This window comes from Pyrgilauda ruficollis, unplaced genomic scaffold (assembly GCF_017590135.1).
Source record: "Pyrgilauda ruficollis isolate IOZ18807 unplaced genomic scaffold, ASM1759013v1 scaffold25, whole genome shotgun sequence".
NCBI lineage: Eukaryota > Metazoa > Chordata > Aves > Passeriformes > Passeridae > Pyrgilauda > Pyrgilauda ruficollis.
The window spans coordinates 13,312,573-13,336,816 of record NW_024523822.1 but is presented as its reverse complement, the minus strand read 5'-3'; positions in this window follow the sequence as shown (position 1 = coordinate 13,336,816).

The window sequence follows — 24,244 nt, the reverse complement described above, 5'->3', positions numbered from 1 at the left end:
ATATGAGTACTATCACATATTATTTTCCTGTATTTTTTTAACTTGTTGATACATTTTTTGTGATTTCAACGTAGGTACTCAAATAACTTTGGATTTAGACAGTTCAACAAATTTTGAAATACCTTTTGCTAATATATCTAGAAACCACAATCATAGGCTACCTAACAATAATTGAATAAAAATCTATATTGCTAAAAGGTCAGATATAACATCCTTTTACTATAATAGTCTGTGATATTCTTTACATTCATACAAACACAATATGTGTTTTGCAGTGAGGGCAGATAGGAGCTTAGCTGTCAATTTGCATGCACATTATATAATTTTTCTTTCGAGTACCACTGAATGCATGGGACAGTGAATAGTCTCTATGCAGTATGATGTTGTACATGCTATTTTCGCTGACACTAGTTTATAATTTGAAGCAAGAAGCTACGATGCAAAACTGGGTATTATGTACTATAGAGCAAGAAACTGGCATTTACATTTTTATATAGTCTGTGAAAAACAGTCTCTTTTAGCACTGAAATGCTGCATTGGCTGCATCTCTCTTCTCAGCAAGACAAGTAATTATTTTCTAAGATTCAGTATATTGAGCATGATAGCATTCACTTAACATCCTTCATTGTCTTTAATTTTGAAGTTTCAATGAAATTGGATTGGCTTCTTAAAGACTAGAGTGGTATGCTAAATTCAATAACATAAATTCTGGAAACTAAAGGTTTCTTTTTTCGTGTTGCATTCTTTGTGAGTACTGTACAAGCTTTGTAAGCAGAGAGTTTTTTCTAGTTTAGATTATACTGTAGATTCTTATTCATGTTTTTTCACATCTTTCTTACATTTATTTTGAAATCTTATAAAAGGTTTCCTTTTTATTTTTACTGACGAGACTTTTCCATCCTCCTTGAGTTTTTGAGATTTCTTATTTTACATCCAGAAAATAAGTCAGAAAGATTACAAGAAACAGTCTAGAAGCCATTAGAGTATGACACAACAATAATGAAGATATTTATGGGGAAAGTAAGATTAAAAAAAATATTTATTTTCTGCTTCATGCTAATGATTTGCATATCAGTGCTAATTATCTTACAGAAGCATACTAGGCATTGATGCAGAATGATGTGGAACAGGAATGGCCATTTAATTGTAACAGAGGAAACACCAATTATCTTGTTACTTCCTTAATCACTTTCCTACAGCAATGTACTGTTCGGGCTTTCTCAAAGAAATAGAGGAGAATCAGAGTCCTTTTAAAACCTGTGTAACAGCGTCTGTGTAAACTTTTATGTTTCTTTTTTTTGATGCCATCAAAAATAAAAACTAGTCAGTTCTCTCAATACCTATAGAAATGTTGAAGCCACATAGGAACTCAGAATAAATCTGTAGAAAGATATAGATATATTCTTTCCTAATTTTTGGTATACTGTGGTTTTGCAGTGATTTATATTAGGAGATTTTAATTTATTTAAAATTAATATATTTTACTTAGAAATGCATTTAAATGTGTAGTGATTACTCATGAGATTAGAGTAATAGATTAACTTTACAAAAGGATTTAATTTGTTAAAATACTGTTCACAAGTTTTGAAGGATTTTCCTTTGGAGAAATAATCATTTTCCAGGTCTGTGTTTCTCCTCAGGAGGGACTTTAGTGATCGGGGCTGATGGCCACCTCAGGACTGCAAGAAGCAGTCTTTGTGATGCTCAGCAGAGTTCAGTGCATCTTCTGCTTGGGACTTGCTTTAAAATTCAAGATCTCTGACCAGCTTGGCAGCTTTGCCTTGAAAGTGATCTGATATCTCTAACTTGCCCACCAGACATTCCTTTTTGTCTTGAGGCTGAACCTGCCATGCACAGAGGGAGTGTAGGTGAAACTGGACTCTTGTCTGCCCCAGCTGCTGCCTCCAGAGCTGCCCTGCTCAACCTGTTCAGCCGCACAGGACAGCGTCTGGCTGGCCTCGAGCCTCCCTCGATCCTGCAGTGAATCCCACTCCTCAGTCTCCTGGGTCTGCAGAGCCACTTTGCTCTGCTGCTCCTTGCTGGAGCTGTGCAGAAGCAGAAACAAGCATGTGAGTTTGACAAGGCCATATTTCTAGATTTTTCTCTGCCCACTTATAAAACCTTTGTGTACATAGAGCATGCCCATAGCATCTAACTGTGTGAGGAGGGAAGAAGGTACAGGCAAAATTACTATTTTGTAAAATACTGAACTATTACAAAGTATTACAAAGTATAAAAGCACACTGCAACACTGCTTCAATACATGCACATTGTTTGTTAGCACTGAATGTTAAGACAATTTACCAGCATTGACAATCTGGACACTGGCAAGATAACACTTCATCATCTAGTTTAGAATTAGAACTCTATTGATACAGCTTATTCCTATTACTGTTTGCTTCCTAACATGCATTTCTCCTAAGAGTTGTGTGCATTGCAATTATTGTAAAAAGTATAGTTACATTTTTTTGAAACAATAATGAAGATTATGAAAATGAAATAAGCATTCGGTTCTAATTAGTCAGGTAACTGATGTACAATACAAAAATTACAGTCTTGATGAATTTGATTTTTTATTCCCATTTCTGTTAGCAGGTCTGTTCTCTGTTGAATATTTTTTCAAGACTTTGTTATTTTTTACATAATTCCAGCTTGCTTAACTAAATTTTAAGCAGCTTTACTTTGAAAGTTGAAATATGTTTTTAGTATTTTCTGGTTTAGGATAATCTTAAACATAAATTTTTAACTAACAAAAAAATTGACATCTTCTGTGAAAGATGCATCAGATAGGATCTGGTTTGCTTCCACTACAATTTTTATATGTAAAGACTAAAGAGCTACCTGTAGTCCCTGTCTTCTCATGGAATTATCCTGAAGATTTATTAATTTTAAGGTCTGTTGAAGGATTTTTAAGCATAAAGTCAAGAAAGGAGGTCAATCTTATGTTTATATTTTAATTTTGATTAATCTATTTAGTTTAAAATCCAGGTGTATTTACTTGAAATTTATACTTGTTTAATTAAAAATATTAATTCAAGAAAACCATCTAACATACAGTTCCTATCAGTCCTATAGGAATAATCAACATTTAACAACATTCCACATGTTGCTGTTTAATTCTGAATTTTATTATTGTAATAGCCATTTGTATTTTTAGATACAGGTGTTACTAAGGTTGTTTTCCTATTAGTCCAATTAGTCACCGTGGCACAAAAGCTGGTAGTGAGTGATGAAGTCTGCTGACAGCACTAAGTTGAGACCTTATCAATACAGAGAAACAGAATATCACAGATGAAGAAAAACTGGAAAATGAGAGGATAAAAATAGGGAAAAAATTGTATTAAAAATGAAAATTTACAGTCCTAGGTTCTATTAAAAATGCTATAAGCTATTTCATTATTTGGAAATAATTGAATTGTGGGTAAGCTTTGTGGTGAAAGGGGGTTACACAGCCAGAACACCCCAAGAGAGATACATCAGGAACTGACAAGTGCTACCTTTCTTGTAAATGGCACCACTGAGAATTCATTTGAAATTCTGTATGTGGCTCTGGTTCTTTGTTGTAATGAAGATGAGCTGAACAGGAACAAGTGAAGAGAAAGACAGGCAGGATGACTAGGAAAAAGAAAAACCCATCTTATGAGATAACACTGCCAAAAATAGTCTAAGAAGGCACAGAATGTGTATAATATATAATCAGTCATTACCTTATTAAGGTAGGAACAAATTTTATGGCTTAAAATCCGTATTAGAAATCTTAGGGAGTGATTTAAAAAATCCTCTATTTCAAACAATGTCTGCGTGTGATTATAGCTTAGGTAGATATTCTGCTTTTTTTTTTCTATTCTACATAGCTGGCTATAATGTCATACGTGATAGTAATGTTGTATATATTTTCTCAGTCTCCTAAGCCATTTTTACAATCTTGTTTGTAAAATAAAAAGAGGTAAAATTATCTGAATCTAAGCTTGAGGATATTATTTATGATTTGCTGTAACTGATAGTCTAAGACCACTATTATGAGAAAATAAACATGGTTAAAAGCTCTATCTGCTTAGACACATAAAAATGAGTTGTTCAGGTGCAAATCTTCTACATTTGAAGTTTTAAAGTTTCATTGTCCCTTGTTTTAAAGACATGGGATGAAATAAAGTTTTCTAAAGGTAGCCAAATCAAAAACCAAACCAAGGGCAGTCAGTGGTTACAAGTCAATTTTTTCACTAGACATTACTGTAAATTAGTAGTATAGCACTGACTTCAATAACTTCCAAAAATGGGATTAAATTTCTTTAAGTTTTCAGGACTTACATTACAGTGAAGTTTTTATATTAGCCCCCTGTAGAGGGGGAAATTTTCTAGAAAAATAGAAAAGCAGTTTAGTTTTCTTCAGTGTGTCAACTACTGAGTTTGTAAAATGTTGTTTTGGTTGAAGACTAGAGGGCATTTAGACAATCTAATGATTTCTCATGCATCTAAAGCTACTCTGTGTAGTGACACCCATCTTCTCCCTAAATGTTATAGAAATAGTCACAAGCAAATTTTTTCTAGTCAATCTGATAGATTTTTTTTCTTTAATGCTAACAGTGGCAGAATTTCACTCAGGAATCATTACTTGTTTTATAATGATCTTTAGTTCTGAGATTTGATTTTTTTTCCACCCTTGGTCCTATAAACTGATATCTGTGTCATTTACCTTTGATATTTTTAAGCTGGTCAGTTATTGTGCACAGGGCACAATAAATGACAAGATCTTTGTGATTCATTAGGCACAAAGTACCTTTCATAACTGAAACATCCACATAAGTGACAAATATCAATGAATAGGTATGGGAGGGAAATATCAACTGAGAACTATACTCTGGGGTTTTATGAGACATAACACTGATTGAAGTTTCCTTGTGTTTAGAGAATGATAAAACTCTCCAGTCAGCTAGTTACTTTGTCTAGTAAAAATGAACTTTAGACAGAAAAAAAAAAATCTGTAAGAATACCAACAGAGTTTCTGGACAAGAAGGCAAATCATAATTTTTTGCATTCTAAAGAGTTGCTAGTTGAAGTCTACTTGCAATTTTTTTAAAGTTTGCGTGAATATGAGAACCAGAATTTGAATGCTATCAAACATAACTGACATCAAAAGAAGCAAAGCAAAGAAAGAGTAGGAGGTGGAAGAATCTGGAAGACAAAAAAAAAAAAAAACCAAAAAAAAACCCCAAACAAACAAACAAAAAAAAACCCAAAAAAAAAGAAAGAAAGAAAGAAAGAGAGAAAGAAAGAAAGAAAGAAATGGAATAAGCTGAAAGGGATGAAGGGATGTGCATGCTTCTGCAATGGGTGGGGAACTAAGTTACAAATAGGATACCTATGAGAGATATTCAGTAGTATCACTGCCAGAAAATATGACACTATTGCGGAAAAAATTTAGTTTTCAAAAATTTTCAACACTTTTGTCCATGAGTAAGAGGGCTGATCAGACAATTTTTTCCCTCTGGTTCCAGTCAGAGCTGCTAACCATGCAACATTTTCTATATTTTCATCTCTATGTCTCTGTATGATCTTTTTATTTTTCCAAAATTTTTTCAGTAAACATAGGTAAGATATTTGTAGTTTCAGGATCATCTATGAATCTTTAATAGTTCCTCACTAAAATGAATCAGTTAGTGTAGAATTTAGATCTAAATTTTACACTAAAATTGTGCAGATCAGAGTTTTCCAGTGAACTCTTTAATAACTCAGTTCATAACCTAATTTTTATAAGTTATTTGAAGTTATAGGGGTGGAGAAAAATGCAGAGTTCCAAGACATTTGTCTAGCCCTAATTTTCAGTAATATCCTTACTTAAAAGTTCTTGTTCTCTGACCAATGAACAAATGCCTGAATCTGACTGGAGGCCTGATCAGCCCAAATCTTTTCCAGAATAATGTAACAGAAAGAGTCCCTCAGCCTTCCCTCCTATTTGGAAATGTCCTGATTCTTAATTAAGTTACTAACGTGTCTAAAAAAGTGCTATACATGCTAATAACACCAAAACCATTTAAAAAATATAAAAACAACAACAGAAGAAAATAACATATATATTAACCAGTATTATAGTATGACTGTAATTTGAGAGTAATACTTTGTACATTAAAAGTTGTAGAGAGACTAATAAACACCTTTGGCCTAAAAATTTATGGTCAGGACTATGGTTATTGCTTCGTAAACAAGAAAAACTCCTCAAATTACCATAATCAACTCTGCTACTCACCATCAGTAGAATGCTAAAATCTCTACACTGGTTTAATGTAAAATGAAGCATAAATTCATTCCTTTTGTGGTTTGGGTTGTGCGTTTTTGTATATCTAAAGAGAGAAATCTGTGTACCAACCACCAATTTATTGGAGCATTGCTAATTTGCATATCTAATTTCAAGCTGTACTAATTGCCTTTGAAAATGCCAAGCTTGTTTATTAGCCATTTCTTATTTTCCTGAAGGAAGAGTCTATTTACACAGAAGCATTCTCCATAACTGGAAAGTCATTATCCTGGGACCTAAGGAAAAAAATTAACCAACATTTCAAATGTATCATGGCTAGGTACAGTTCTTTTGTCTTATATAATGAAATTTTACAATTAAGTTTAGCAGATGCCTTCAGGCCTTTCAGTGGGGGCATTGTTTCTATTAAGTGTTTCATCTGCTTTAAGTATCATAAATTTGAATATTTCGATTGCTTTGCAAGCAGCACATAAATATATTGGGGTTTTTTATATGTGTCTCCTTTAATGGTATAGGTCCAGACAAAAAGCATTATGAAGTTTAATTCATGTATGCTTATTCCATAAAAAATAAATTGCATAATTACTAAGATCTCTCAGTCCCAAAATAAATTTCCATAGCTGCCCTCTCTGGCTTAAGAGAATTCCTTTAGCTGTTTGCCTGCTAAAAAGCCCAGCCATAATAAAGTCAGTTTTACTATGGCTCAAATAGAAATAATTACATGTTTAACATTCAAGTCTTTTTTTCTGTGATAAGATATAAGCTGCTAAATTTAGTACTGTTGTTACTATAATAGAGACTAATATGTAAATAGAAGCAACTGTGGTAATAGGGAAGTAAAACATTTAATAGACAACATCATTCTTTCTAATCACATTTGAGTAAGCGTAATACCAATATTTTAGAAGAATCTAAAAAGCTTTATCATACATTATGCCTCTGGAAGGAAAAATTGAAAATTCACTTTCTAATTGTTATAAGACTATAAACCAGGAAATTTTGTGCATGTTTTTAAAACTGTGAAATACAAGAAGCAAAATGGGAACAGTTTTTGTAGAGAATGTTGATATTTAACTTAACATAAAATTCAGAACAGATACAGATGCCCATCCTTATTCAGCAGTTCTCACTATTAACACAAGATAAATTAACAAGGTGATAGCAACTGGTTTTAGTTGGGTTTTTACTCCTAAGGAAGGAAGGAAGGAAGGAAGGAAGGAAGGGGAGCATTTTTTTTTCATTCATAATATGATAGTTAAGAACTCAAATTTTAAAAACTGCAAAAGTTAGTTTTTATGGAATCATAGAAGTATAGAATCATTAATGCTGGAAAACACTTCTAAGATCACCAAGTCAAACCACCACTGTTCACCGCTAAACCATGTCCTCAACTCAATATCCACATGTCAGTATACATTCAGACATACAACTGATGGTTGAGGTAAATGCAACAATAAAAGGAAACATCGCAGAGAAAGCCCTTATCAAAACACAAATATATAATTGTCCTGATATGGAAATACCAGCAACCTTGAAATTTGATTGAAACATATTACTTTTTTAATGGATTATGTATATAAGGGCTAGCATAAAAATCACATTATCCATAATCTATTGTGATTGTGATCTCAACCCTTTGCTCTGCAATATCAGAATCGCAAGATTTCATGGAGATATGTGAGTTTGTGAAATGCAACCTTTTAATAGGATCCAGTTAATTTTTTCTTTAAAACCATACAAATCAATGATCCAAGAGATAAAAAAATACCCTTAGGATGACTGAAACGTATTGTAATTTGCCACTTAGAGTTTATAATTTGAAATTTCATCTGTATATATACTAAATTAAGGATTTGCAGTTTGGAGTCATAGTTAATCTGTGATCATGACTCAGCACGTAAAAATATCAGCAGCACTTTTCAGGTTAATTCAATTTTAATAACTTACAGTAATAATGAACTGGAAGAAGGAGAATAAATAAATAAATTGGGGTAGGGGGTGGAGGGGAAAGCAAACCAAATACAAAATGAAAATATAACTGAGTACTTGCCTCTGAGTCAGTGCTACAGCATAGGAAGCATTTGTAGTAAATATGGCTAAAGAAATACCTGATTCAACTGAACGTAGCTCTGTTATCAGAAGTTCACTTATGGCTTTTTCTTTTCCCAAATCTGAGTTACAAATCTCAGGACAGTAGAGCTTTACCTAATCTTCTATTGCATCACAGCCATAGAAGGTATTATACATGTGTCATATCTACTGTTGACAGATTTTGTTCACAACAGTCTAGATAAATTAAATGCTTGTGGAATGACTGTATTGTTTAAATGCATTTAATAACACCATGATAATCATGATAACATATTGCAACATATCACATTGTTATAAGGATCTTCTGAACTTTCCAGAGGAAAATTTAACATTTTGCCAAAAAATCCACCCTTGGTTCATTTTAAGAAAAATACTTTGTCTTTTTTTTTAAATTATTTTATTTGATGTCATTTGTCAGGAATAGCTTTGGTTCAGTAATAACTAGTTTTGTTGTTTTTCCATTTCTATGAAAAAAATGCTTACAGCTATTACATGCATTTTTTAATTAGTTATTTGAACCAGTTGAGAGATGCTCAAGTTTTTTCAAATCTGTGAAGAAAAAAATAGTGAAATATTATTGGAAATGTGGAATTTCTTGTCAAGAATTGACAAAATAAAAACTTTTAAAAGAATTAACATAAATATTTATGAGTATCCTTAAGATCTGAAGATATTTTTTGCTGAAAAAGTGATTTGACCCTGCACTCATTAGTCTACAAAATTCTGTCTAGAATAATTTTTATTTTTTTTCTTTCCCAGAATCATAGAACCATTTAGATGGGAAAAGATCTTAAAATCAGTGAGTCTAACATAAATCTAACACTGTGAAGTCACTAATAAACCATGTCCCTAAGTGCCACATTTTATTATCTTTTCAATACCTCCAGGAATGTTGACTTAACCACTTCCCTGGGCATCTTTTCTGATACCTCAAAAGCTTTTTGACAAAAGAGTTTTTCCTAGTATGCAGTCTAAACCATCTCTGGAGCAGCTTGAGGCCATTTCTTCTTGCCCTGTCACTCAGCGTGGGAGAAGGGGCTGACCCCCACCTGGCTACAAGCTCCTTTTGGGTACTTACACATCATGATGTGGGCTCTCCTGAGCTTCCTTTGTTCCAGGCTAAACAACCCAAGATCCTTCAGCTGTTCCCCATAAATCTTGTGCTCCAGACCTTTAATCATCGTTGTTGCCCTTCTTTGGTCATGTTGTGGTCAGTTTCTCTCTTGTAGTGAGGGGCCCAAAATTAAACATAGGATTTGACATATTTCTTTCATTCCAATGTATCTTCACATGTTGTTTATCCGGCTGTTTTTTTTTTAAGGTTGTGTTATTTAAGCACTACTGAGGACATTTCTTAATATATTACCCAGGAAAATTTGAAGCTTTAATGAGTTTACAATTTGATATTTTAATCTTTATTGCCTGACTGAATGTAAGAGATCCTAGAAAAGGGTATTTCATAGAAAAGATATTACTGTGACTAAAATGTTGTATTTCCTGCTACACAACAAAGACTTGTATCTTGTTTGCAGTTAAAAAAAAAAAAAAGACAAAAAGAAAAAGAACAATGCCATCTTCTTGCCAAAAAGTGCTTAAGTAAATTCTAGTTAATTCTGAGACTCTTCAGGAATGAGGCAGCTTTTCAATTGTTTTTTTATGAGCTTTAACATCTTTAAAGAGAGATGTTTTGAAGAAAGAAAATAACACATACTAACAAAACTCAAGTCAGATAGATGCACAATGTTAAATGTATTAATATTTTATCTTGTTTACATTCATCAATTTTATTTTATCTTGTCATTATTTGCCGTTTTTTACAATATTCAGAATGGAATATATTTCAGAAATATTAAGTGTTAAATTCCAATGTACAGTAACTGTCTTTATAGAATAAAACATCTTGAGGGTTCACATATTTATGTGATTCAATTTAATCCGGAATATTTCAGTGGAGCAGAAATGGGTTGACCATGTCTTTCACTTCAAGAAATACGATCACATTCTTATTATTTGCTGTCATACCAACATAGCGCTGGTGAGAAGCATGTTCCTGTAATGTAAGGTTATGCACAACGAAAGAAACATCCCTTATTTCTGTTACCTTCTGAATTTTTTTCAGTTACAAAATAATTACTAATAGTCATTATTTGACTACATGTGCTGGCTTTGGCTCAGGTAGTGTTAATTTTCTTCGCAGTGGCTGGTATGGGGCTGTGTTATGGATTTGTGCTGAACACAGGGTTGATAATCTAGAGATGTTTTTGTTATTGCTGAGCAGTGCTTGTACAGAGCCAAGGACTTTTTTGCTTTTTGTATTGTCTACTACATTCTGTATTTTATGTTAGTTGAAATCCATCTGTCCAAGAAAGACCACATATTCAATCACAAGTTGGACTGAAATAAAATACTTTTTATAACAAAGATAGTGTCTAGTTATTAATTTTTCCTGACATATGTTAGCATTGAACTTGATATTCTACTAATGACATTTTCTTTAAATTCCATACAGGTAATAAAATATTGTCTCTATTGACACCTCTTAATCTGTTACTAAAAGGCAATTTCAAATGTCAAACAATCTACATTAGATCTAACCCTCTGTAGTTTAAAGAATCGCAAAAAGAGATAACCTCAATAATTGGTTTCCATACTGTATATGCATTTTAGAAACATATTTATAAGGAAAGTAAATCCAGGGCAGATGGATGAAGCAAAATTTTAATTTCTTTTTCACAGGAAGGTACATTCTCCCTCTCCATTCAAAATCAGATGGAAACGTATATAATGCTGACAATAAATAGCACATGTAAAAGACTGCATTTTTATTGGTCACTAGCTTTTTAATGGTTCTGGTTTTTTGGAGTTTTTTCTCTTTTTTCCTCCTGTGTATACTAGACAAGTGACTCAGCTTGAGGTCATCTTGAGGTGATGCCTCTGGCTTATAAGTTGCAGGTACCTCTGCTCTTCAACTGCTGTCAAGGTGCTGTTGGAAAAAGATGGAAACAGTTTTCTTCATTTACTGTTTTAAATAAAAAAATGCATATTTCTCCCTATTTATATCAAAGATTGAATGTTATTTTCTTATGCACTTAATAATTATTTCATGTATTAACCAAAAATATTATTACTTTCTTGCTAAACAAAGTAAGTAATATGCATTTTATTTGTCTCTCTTTGTACAAAAAAATATAGTTTATATATATGTATATATGTATAACATATATATTACATATACATCTATTGCTGGTTCCATCCTAGACCATTATCTGTCTACACTTTTGCTTATTTACACTTGTGCTATTTAAATTTTAGTCTCCCTCCTGAATTTTTTCTTGATTGTATTGTCTAATAGTCATCTAGAATGGCTCGCCTAGGTGAAATGGTACTGTAAAATCAGATTCTGAACTGCTAGAATTAACCTGACATCTCAGTTGAATGACTTTCAATACAAGTTGTTGCAATACTTCTAAAATATCCTGCACAATCCAGGATGTTAGGACAAGGGACTTCCTTCTTTACTTTTTATATTTTGGTAAATATAAACTGAAATTCCTCTCCCTCATAGACTAGTTAGTAGAAGTTCTTAAAGTTATTTCTTAATGGGTAGGATAGGTGTACTCCTAATCAGAAATATTAGTAGTACTTTGAATTATTTTCTATCTGCACACCTTATAAAAAAAAGGAAGAAAATCCACACGATTACACCCATTCCTCCAATCTTCCAACAGACTTCAGCTCAACTATCAGGCTTCTAATCTCTTTCATTTAGTTTAGAACAAAACAGCAACATCTACAATTCTTTCAGCATTAATTACTCAACTAACATAAATAGCTCGTTTTATAAATAATGTTTACAATATTCTAAAAGATTTCCTAAAACTACTTTAATCTTTCTGGAAAAGTATGCTTTTTATTTTTTTAATTCCTTTATCAGAAAAACCTTAATTTTTGGGCAGGCTAGATTAATTTCTTAATTTTCTGTTACTTACCAAGCTCTTCTTTCCATCTATTTGCATAAGTAAAACCACCTTTCTGATTGTAGTGACACTAATCCATTCTCTACAGAAGGCACAAAGCTAACATTTGACAGGTCCAATTTCTAACTTACCAGAACAGAAATAACACATTACCTGTCCAAGCTGATTCTTCTTTTGCTTGTGCCATTTCTTACTGCCATATGTATTTCTGACTCCCTGTTCCTTGATGAAAGCAACAATCTGGTTTCTGTTTCTTCACAGGATATGAGCATTTGCTTCTTGTGTGAGCATTTCAGGCAAAATATCCAGTAGAAGAGTAAATAGTGAAGTGTACTCGGAATGAAATACATTACGTTTCAGAGGTTTTCTGTACAGAAGTGAATCTGAGCTAATTCAAGCACAGCCTTTCTCCATCAAAGAAAGGTTCAGATGACTCCATGTCATTTGAAGAAAGAATGAGAGTGGGAATCACAGCACCAGACTGAGATGGAAAAAATGTAGGTGCTAGAATCTCTCATTGCTAATATCTGAATATAAGCTTGTAACTAGAAGGAAAGATTACATTGCCCATTGTAATATCATGGAAACAGGTTTTCTTCTAAGGTGATGAATATTTACTGTATAGTATCAGCTATACCATCATAGGGTTCCATCATAGGTCTCTATCATAGGTCCTCTGCGCCTCAAAAATTTTCATAAAGTACTTGAACACAGCAATGGAAGTGATATTGAGGAAGTCCACAGATGATACAAAACTGGGAGATGCTGATACCTGTATAAAATCTGTTACTGCAATTATGTGACCACAGACGATACAAAACTGGGAGGCCCTGCACAGAGACCTCTCAGCAAATCAGGGGGCTGGGTAATCCCAAACAACATAAAGTTCAAGAGAGAAAGTGATGGATTCTGCCCTGGGATGGGTCAACCTTGGATGTAAATACAGACTGGGGAATGAGATGCTGCAAAGCAGTGCTGTGCAAAGGCACCTGGGGATCTTGGTTGATGGAAAGATGAACATGAGCCAGCAGTGCCCTGGCAGCCAGGAGAGCCAACCTTGTCCTGGGGGGCACCAGACTGGGCAAGGGAGGGGATTTTCCTGCTCTGCTCTGCACTGGGGAAGCCTCACCTTGAATATTGTGTGCAGATTTGGGTGCCACAATATAAAAAAGACATGAAACTGTTTGAGATGGTCCAAAGGAGGGCAAGGAAAATGGTGAAGGGCCTTGGGGTGAAGCAGTGTGAGTATTGGCTGAGGTCAAATGTTCTGTTCAGCCTGGAGTAGAGAAGACTGAGGAAAGATCTCTTTGCAGTCTACAATTTCCTCTTGAAGGGAAGAGGAGAGGATGACACTGATCTCTCTCTGTGGTGAGCAGTGACAGGAGCCAAGGGAATGGCTGAAGCTGTGTCAGGGGAGGTTTAGGTTGGATTTTAGAAAAAGTTTCTTCACCCAGAGGGTGGTTGGGCACTGGAACAGGTTCCCCAGGCAAGTGGTCACAGCACCACCCTGACAGAGCTCAAGAAGTGTTTGGAAAATGCTCTCAGGCATGTGCTGTAACTCTTGAGGATGGTCCTGTGAAGGACCAGGAATTGGACTCAGTGATCCTTGTGGATCCCTTCCATCTCAATATATTCTGTGATTATGTGATTTTGTGCTTTTCTAAGTACGGCGCAGTGGTTGAGATTGTACTTGAATATTTCAACGTTAATATTTTAGCTTATGTTAGAGAGCAAGAAAATTCCATCCAAAGGGTAATTGTCCTGGTTATGTTGACAGCATTATACATGAATATTAGCCTCTATATACCAGCATTTCATGATTTACTAAATCCCATTGAAGGAGCAATCTGAATAATTTTTATATGCCGGTCAATATATGTTGGAACCACACCTACCTGTTTTCTTCAGATGTTCACTATTCTGGCACGGTTAGTTAAACCATGCTTATTCTGACAATATATTCCAGGACGTCCTTCCTAACTCAAACTGTGTGTACTATTAAACTGTTCTTTTAATTCAAGTATACCTTGTCACAAGAAACATTCAGGGTTTTTTGGTTTTTTTCCCCCTAGCTTTTTGCTGGAACAACTATAAAAAACCTTAATCTCCCACTAAGAAATCCAATCAAACAAACAAAACCAAAACACAAACTACTGGCACTTAGAAATAGAAGCCTTCTGTCATCTTGCAAAGTCTTGTGCACATTATTGTTCATAAAGCATTCTAGGTTGTTAGTCTTTAAGCAAAAAAATAAAACTTAACCTAAGGAAAAGGAGAAAGGGAAAAATGAATGAAAAGGGGAAGAAGACAAAAAGGAAAGAAAGGAAAAGAAAAAAACAAGAAACGAGAAGAGAGGAGAAGAGAGGAGAAGAGAGGAGAGGAGAGAAGAGAAGAGAAGAGAAGAGAAGAGAAGAGAAGAGAAGAGAAGAGAAGAGAAGAGAAGAGAAGAGAAGAGAAGAATTCCTTTGAAGTTGTGTCCTAAACTATTCAACTATGCAGTCCAAGACAGTTCACAGTACTCTATAGATCAACAGTTTTATGGTTGATTTAGCTACAGATAACACTGGGAAGAAATTTCAGAATATTTCAGATCATAAAATATAAAATGATTTTCCATATAAATCATAGCTGATGAAAAATTGAGGATGTATTCAGTCTGCCTTTGGAAGCAATTAATTTACTCCAACTCTGTTCATGATCATCAAGATCTTGATTGCAGGGTTCCTAGAAACAGTGCAAAAAAAAGAGTTTTTATTCATAACAACTTGATTCTAAGTCTTAAGTCCATTCAGTCACTAGCTAATAATGGTATTATAAATTCTGTATCATTATCTTAGTATATTATTCCTTAGAATAGGAATTAACTTTAAATGTTAATTGCAAAAAGTTGTTCAAAGATGTTACGTGGATGTTATAGCATGTGAAATAATAGCAAACTTGAAAAAATAAGGAGCTTTACATATTAAGCAAATTATATTTGAAAAGCTGATGTAGATTTTTTTTATTTGCTTAATAATGTTTGGGTTTTAAAATCCAGAAATAAAAGTATTTAATTTCATGTGGTGTTGTGTCTGGCTTGAATGCATGGGTTCTCACTGTTTCACAATGTATGGCTGGGCTTATGCAAAATAATCAAATAGAAAACATTTTAAGTAATAATAATTTCTGTTGAAATTAACAAAGGGTATCATGAATATATGTATAAATATCTGTAATTATGCATTTATTTGGATAATCTTAATTATTTAATAACCTTGATACATTATGGTGAGCATGACAAGGAAAAAATCATGTTTCTAATTTAAAATTAATCTGCTCTTAGCTGTTTGATATTTAAATTTTGTTTTATTTCAGTACTAAAATCTGTCACTGCAAACTATATGATAATTTTATATTCAATATAAGTTAAACACTCAATTATATACAAAATATTTTAATGTCTGTTTTAAGCTCTATTACCTTTATATAGTATTTGAACATAATATTTGAATAGCTAGTAGTGGTATAATTCACTGAAATCTGTCAGATGAGGTCTGATCCATATCAATTTCCATATAAGTGTATTATGAACTGCCTTTGTGGAAAAATAAATACAATAAAAAGAAGAAATATTGTTTCTAGTTAACTGTGTTGTACTGCCTTAACAATAATTATTCTACATATTAATTAGGAAAATTTATTAACAGTATTAAAGTAATGATTTTTAAAATTTAGCTAGTAGAAACATCTTATGTTCACTTACTCAAATCATGCCTTTGATATTCCAAAAAAAAAAAACAGATAGAAAGAATACTGAAGACTTTTATCAGTAATTTGCTGATTAGGACAGAATTAGCACATTTCAAAGCATTATATTCAAGGAAATTATTAATTTTCTAAAGGAAGGAGTAGTTTTCATATGCAAAAATATAAAAACTCTTTTCCCCAGAGATCTCTAATTGCTCTTCATTCCTTGTTTGATTTCAATGAAAGATGCAACCATTTCTCAATCCAGAATGTAACAATACCTTCAGAGCTCCAAACTCCATCCTCTTTCCAAGTGTTATGGGCGAGGACAGACAAGGTTGGTTTGGGTGAGATTGCAGTGGGTGTCTTCCTGCCCAGGAAGGTGACCTGTAACCGATCGGGCGCTCTGCAGAGTCGGCAGCAGCCGCACACTCACAGGCCCCTGCCCTCACCGGGGCCTCCAGCCAACCTGATACCTGTGCAGAAGAAAATCTCCAGGAGGTTCCTGGAGGACTTTATTGACAACTAAGAAGTTGTCAATAAATAACTCAGGTGAGAAAGGAGGCAAAAGAGAAGTATTTTGCTGGACCTTGTACTCACAAACAAGACGCTTATTGGGCACATAAAGGTGGAAGGCAGCCTTGGCTGCAGCAACCATGAGATGATGGAATTAAAGCTCCTGAGAGGAGGAAGCACAGCAGAAAGCAGGATCACAGTGTTTGACTCCAGGAAGGCAGACTGATCACTTCAAGGATCATTTTAGCATAGTCCAAGGGAATAAGGTCCTGGAGGGAAGAGGCACTTGAGAAAGCTGGTTAATATTCAGGAATAACCTGCTGCAATTTCAAGAGCAGTCCATCACAGCAAGGAAGAAATCAATAAAAAAAGGCCAGACCTATGTGGCTGAAAAATTATTATCTATTTAAAGACAAAAAGGAGGCATTCAGAAGGTGGATGCAAAGATGAGTAATCTGGGACTAAGTGGAAAATTAAAAAGGAACTAAAATTATGCAAATACTCAGAAAGGATAGATAAGATTATTTAAGTAATTCTAAAACTAATTAGCTTAATACTTTATTTTGGGTATATTAATAGAAATCCTGATATAGGATCAAATAAGGTATTAAAGGAAAAGAATTAATAATAATTAGAATGGCTTTCTAGATATTTTTTCTTCTAAAATTTGGCTCCTTTTTCTGACAAAGACAGAACTGATTGAAATATTGATCAGCTCACAATTCAGTGTCCCAGTTTTGACGTTTGATTTTAAAGACCTATCATGTTTTAAGAAAAGTAAGGTTGTGAAGATGATCAATGCATTGGACAAGGGAAGTTGTGAGAATCAAACCTTGGAAATTTTGACAAGAGGTTGTGCAAGTTATGGAGTCTCCTTTCACTTAGGTAATGTTCAAAACCTGATTAACCATGGCCCTGAGTAAGGTGCCCTGGTTGCCCCCACTTTTAAGCAGGAGAGTTTGGGCTATACAGTCTCTGAAAGTGTTTTCAAATATCATCCATTCTTGGATTCTGTAAATACTAAAAGATATTACTTGAAATAGGCCTTATTGGACTGACATATTTAAAAGCAGAGTTTTCAGAGGGGAATAATGTTTGAATAACATTTTTTCTAGGTAAAGTCCAAACTGATTGATATTAAAACCAAACCTGTTGAGACTTTAATATATCCTCTTGAAGTAGGTTTCAGTTCAATGTTGATTGCATTTCCAGATGGCACAAAGATTGACAGAATGATAATTAATCATGAGGACAAGGTAATCATATAGCAAATTTTGTATGGAAACATGAACTCACCTCATTTGAAGAATAAAAAATAAAATAAAATGTTCTAAGAATATAGGGAAATTATAACTAGATTAGGAAATCATGAAAAGTAAAGTTGTGACTATAACAGGCTATAGGGGTCATGTGATATCATGAGCAGAACTACAGAAGAGCAGGCTGATCTTTAAAAGAATAAATAGAATAATAAGGAAAATAATAGTTAAGAGGAGATTTGTGACTAGAGTTTAGTGGGCACGTTTCTAATGGCAGAATTTCTCAAAAGAAATAGCATGGGTTTCTCAAAATTTTTCAAATGAAATAGCATGGGGTCAAACATCTTGTGAGAAATAAGACAGATTTCTTTAGAATTCAACAGAATAAATAATGATGAAAAAAACATGCTGTCTCTGGCTTAACTGAAAAACTCAAAAACAAATGAAGTCTAAAGTTTATTTATTTTTTTGGTTTTGTAGGTGTTTTCTTGGCTTTTTTTTCTTTTTCTTTTCTTTTTTTTGTTTGTTTCTTTTTGTTTTATAAAATGTTGAACTTCTCTAAAGAAAAAACACAAAAAAGGGTGAAACACCTGTGTTTTGGTAATTTCAAAATGTATGAGATATTTTCCTGAATGTAGTCTCACTCAAATATATGATCATCTGTTCTACCCATACTACGGAGCAAAATATAAAGCAAGAAAATACACAGGAAATGGGATAAACAGACCTAGATGCATCTGCTTGCCTTCTACTCTGTGCATTGACTTAGGATAATGTGTAAAATCACAAAAGTTTCTACTTTTTATATAAATATATTTTGTATGCAAATACTGTGATCCTTCTTAAACCACAGAAGTATTTTCAAGTATAAGATGAAATATTTCTAATCAGAACAGAAAAATCTTCAAGCACTTTCCATTAGGAAGAAGAAATAAAATAAGCCCTCTGTTTTAAAAGCCCATGTGACCATGAACAACTATTCTAGGAAAGATATAATACAAAATATTTAGTCAGTTGAATTTCATTTCACTTTATTCATAAGTTAGTTTCCACATTATAAAGACCTTTATATAATCCAGTTAGACTTTCTGAATAACACAACTTACAATAATTTACTTTATCAATCTTGGATTACTGTTACAAACCGTGTTAGAGTAAAGCTTAAGCTTCAGAAAATCAGTTTCATCATATATTGCCTTTATTAAGAAACTGAGATCTCAGTGCAACATTTCCAATGTCATGTTTTCCAGTATCTCAGTATTGTATACTGCCTGTTTTCAGCTGGGATAGAGTTCATTTTCTTCTCAGTAGTAGGTACTGTGCTAAATTTGGATTTAGAATGAGAATAATATTGATAAGCACACTGAAGTTTTGATTGTTATTAAGCAGTGCCTACCCTGAGGACTTCTCGGTGTTATACACTCTGCCAGTGAGGAGCTGCACAAGAAGTTGGGACCAAGCATAGCAAGGACAGTTGATCCAAACTGATCAAAGTGATATTCCATAGCAGAGACCATCATGCGTGGGATATAAACTGTTTTATAATGTAACATAATCTTTAATAAATTAAACATAGTAAGGTTATATTAAGGACATTTTTACAGTTCTTGTCTTGAACTGTTATTTATTAGTTATACCATATTTATATATAGCAGTAGAACCATATTTATTAGTTATTGTACCATCACTTTTATTGTCGTCAAATCTTCGGTGTTTTTGCTGGAGATGTTAAAACTAAAAACCTAATATTGGTCTTCACATTTATCAACCTGCTCACCATCCTTGTATTGATTCAACAAACCAAGATATGAATTACCAGTCTATTACAGCATTAAACAGAGTCCTTATGGTTTCTTTATTGTCCAGCATGTCACCTAAATCACTTTCAGAGCCTCTGCTCTTCAATGTAATGTTCGGGGTGCTGTTCAAAGATTTCCATCACCAGATATATTATGGTAGATCTTACTTTATATGTTATTCTAGAGTTTATCTGGTAGGCAGTTGCTTTGCTGCAGAGATCTCCCTGACCAAAAAGCACTAAGGGATCAAAGCCACAGCTTCTACAGTATAGACTTCAATAGAATGATCTTAAAAGAATGAGACCTTCCACTATCCACAACTTCTGAGTTACTGGGCATGCTGAAAAATTGTGAGCATAGAAGAGCAACTGTTCAACTGTTCCGCAATAATTCTGGTAAATTTTGCAGTACCAAGGTGTGTATTTGAAGTCTACAGTGTTCATTGTTAAAAAAATTATGATAAATTATTCTAATTCATAAATGTAATAAGTATAATTATACATCATTATAACTTATTATCCTAATTCCACGGGTGGTGAACAGAGGCAGAGAGATTAACATATAAAAAGAATTCACTGAGGAAAGAGTGAAAAAACTTGTTCACGATTTCTTTTCATTCAGTTAACAGAGTACTGTGGATTTTCAGCAGGGTAACAGCAGTTACAGCAGTAACAGCAATCCTTTCAGATCACCATTTTTGATCCAACCAGGGGTAGCTCAGCATGTGCTTATCCAGTCTGCCTTAACTCAGGATTCCTGACAGTCTTCCACCTTCATCCACTGCCTGCACCCAGCTCAGCCCGTCTCAGAAATCTGATTCCCATTCTAACAGATTAACAATGCAGTGGAGACAATACTCCTTCCACCTTTTCTTGTGCAGAACTTTCATTCTCTGAATGGAAAAAAAAAAAAAAAAAAAAAAAAGATACTGCTCATTTCCAGGGCAGAGGCTGCTTAATCTGTGTAGCATTGTGGCAAATTTATTTATGATGTTCTGTCAAGAACTGCCTTAAAACAAATAAAGTTCAAGTTTTCCCATCCACAGTTAAGATTTTTATAGGGATAGATATCAGGGAAAAAACCCTTCTTTCAAATGTCAAATTGCAACTTTGAAATTCAGCATTGTTATAATTTATTAAAACCCCACACAGAAGAAATTAAAAAAAACCTGCCCAACACAAAACCACCAAACCCCAACATCCCTGTAAATCTTCTAAAAAAAATTCTCTATGCTTATGGACTGGTTCTGAATTTTTAGAAATAAATGTAACTTACTCTGACATAGAAATGCAGTGAAGAATTAAATCTAAACAATTGCTTAAAGAAAAGTTTGTAATGTATGGAATGAAAAATTGCAATAGCTTTATGTTGTCATTATAAAAAAAGAAAAGTACCAGAAAAACTCAGCAATAAGCAGTAGAAGAGATTTCAAATGGTAATAAGTCAAGAACATTGAGAACATAATTTACGATGCTATGCTGGTATTACAGTGTTATTAAGTAAATCATGAAATGCCACACAAGCTGTTTTCATGCTGAGACTATTTTTATAGTTACTGATGAATTAATGTTTCCATTCAATTATATATGTGAAAATCTTTAATAATTGCTATCAATGCCAGGAGTGAACTTCAAATAGCTCTAAATAAAATATCAATGCAGCAATTATTAAAAAGCATAACAAAAGCACCTTTTAAAAATTCTCATGGGATTTATGCTCATTATCATCAAATTTATGATTAACTAAAAATGCCACCACTATTAATTCATTATTTAAATTACCTTATTTAAATGCTTGACAAAAAAAATTAATTCATATTTCATCCACAACCATTGCCTGTAACTTTCCAGCATTTGTGCAGTTCTAAAATTGCATTTTAATATTGTGACTAGTAAAATGAAACTATAATTTCAGAAATGAACATTCAGTTTATGCAGGTATAAAATAGCTAGATGTATTCCCCATTGATAGAATTTAAAATGTTCATTGTTTCTGCCATAAATATGATATGGGGAAAAAAGTAAGTTTTCTATGAATCTTTTTTTATTGCATTTTAACTATCACTTTTGCAGAGAACTTGACACTCTACTACTACCTCTTAAAACATGTATCTGAACAGCATATTCTATACATCTATTTATGAGCATTTAGTTTAACATTCTATCATTTTATAATGCCCAGAGTTGTTGAAATGGCAGTAAAATGCGCAATAAAAGAGCATCAGTTACATGAATGTAAATTAAAACGCTTTCTCATATAAATATAAAGCACTATCGCTTGAAGTCACATAGAATGAGAGAACCTCACAACATAATTAATTTGTAAGGATGCTTGCAGCAGTTGCTCCACAAACTGTCTGTTAGAGTGAAGAACAGTCCTACTATCCAATCTTTTTGGATTTCTATGCCTAAATTCCCATGATCATCTTGTCTCTTTTCCAGGAGCCAAGGGTAATACAATTTCTATACAAATTTAAGGGTAGGATAAGGATATAGTTTAAGGATATAGTTAGAACATCATGAAGTTCAAAGTAATGATCCAACTACCTATTGATACATGTCTGTCTCTCTTTTTTTCCCAACTGTTTCCATGTAGAACAATTTTGTTTGTGGTATCAGGTAAATTATTTAGCAGCAGAAAAAAACAGAGTAGTTTATTATAGGAACTGTAAGGAAAAGAGGTTGCTAGAAATGAGAATTAAAAAATTAAAATAACTGAGCAGTTCTTCACTGAGGATTTTAGACCGTTTCCTACCCCAGAAATCATTATTTGTGACCAGCCCTGGGCTGCCTTCTCTTCAGCTTATACTAGTAGGTTCTTGTGCTCTTGACTTGAGCTTGAAGACATTTCCAAAGAAACAAACAACTCAACCTAAATCACAGAAAAGGATTCACCATAGTTAATGACTTTGAGCTCTTCTCTCTTTGGTAGCAGTCTGAAAGATGAGTTTTCATCATTTCTCATGATTTTGTTAATAAATAGGACATGTGCTGTCAAAAGTATGTTTCATTTTGAAATGGCTGTATTATTCCAATGAAAGTTGGGTTTTATCAAGCTTAAATGTATTTAAAATGCTACCAAGCACACTTTATAAAAAACTTGTCTGTTAGCTAAGGCAAAATGTTTAATTTTCTCAGTGTCAGATACATATCTTGATTGATTAATGCCAAAATAAGAGCTCAGTCTAAAAGCATTTGAAATTAATTAAAAATCCTGCTCCTTTCACTTCCATACTTTTTGTTTATTATTATTAATACTATTGTTATTGCTGTTATTAATAATGATAATTGTTATTATCAATTTTCTATCCAATTATAAACCACAATATCTGGCTTCCAAAGGCTGCTGGAAGAGGCAAAAAAATTTCTCTCATCTTGCCAGAACTCTGTGATTATGTAAACTCTCATCTTGCATTTCTTATTGATCTCTCATGAACTTTCAGCCTGAGAGAGAATCCATCTTCTTTAGGGTGAATAAAACTAAAAGATAAAGAAAGATAAAATACAAATTAAAAAATATAAATAAACATAAAACTAGCACACAAGGGCAGCAATAGGAAGCAAAGTCCCCTGCTCTCCTCCATCACACCTCTTTCCCACTGTTATAATTTCTGTTGCAGTTGAAGCAGATGAAGAAAAATGTATTCTAAAATAGGTGATTTCTTCCTACTCCAACATTTGCAGATACTATAGTCTGGGTCTGACAGAGACACAAATGGAGCCATTATTTCAAAAGATTGCTTTGCATGTCAGAAAAGATTTCTGTATGTCAGGAAAAGAATTTTAAAAAATGTTAAGATACAGTGTAAAACAGCAAAGAATAACAAGCAAAGATCAATGAAAAGGAAAATGATTAAAACAAATTTCTTTGCAGTTGAAATGTTTCAAGAGAGCATCATTTTCCAAATGAAAATTTAGTTCACTTTATACGTATTTTACCTGGCGTGTTAGCATTTCATAGTTTTAAGCAGAAGATAATTTCTGCATGCTATTAAATTCTAAATCAGCAGCACAGAATATAGGAGTATAGTAATTCAGTATGAGGAAAAACTGACTCCTTGAATTTCAAGTCTCAAGTATAAAAATGTGATAAGTAAAGAGCTTGTTAAGCTGATACTGTATAGCATATCTTCAGAAAAACTGCTCCACAGCCCCAGGCTATTTGAGTGAAGATTAAAAAATTACTGTAGGCATATGTGTTGCTGTGAAAAAGTATAGGATAGTATATTGTTTTTGTAATCAAAATGTCAGATGATCTTATTTGTACTAAGTCCTTCATCAGGCAGAACTAAATGAGCTTTTGCCACTCTGGATAAGAAAGGTGACAATTCCAAATCCACTGGTATTTTGCACTAAGTAGCTCAATTTTTTTATGCTACGTTTTTCCTTAGTGCATAATTTTCTAAAAAGAATCTTAAAGTGTGCAGCATTAGTGTTGCAGATAGATATTTGAAAGATGTCAAGGAGACAATCACATGCATCTAAGGCTGGGTAATAATAACAAAATAATAATTGAAATAATCTCTTGTTTGTTTGACACTCCCATCTCACAAAAGAAAACACATGGAATTATAGTCAGAGGTGCCACTGCAGAGAATTGTCCTTCCAGTGTTCCCAAGATGGA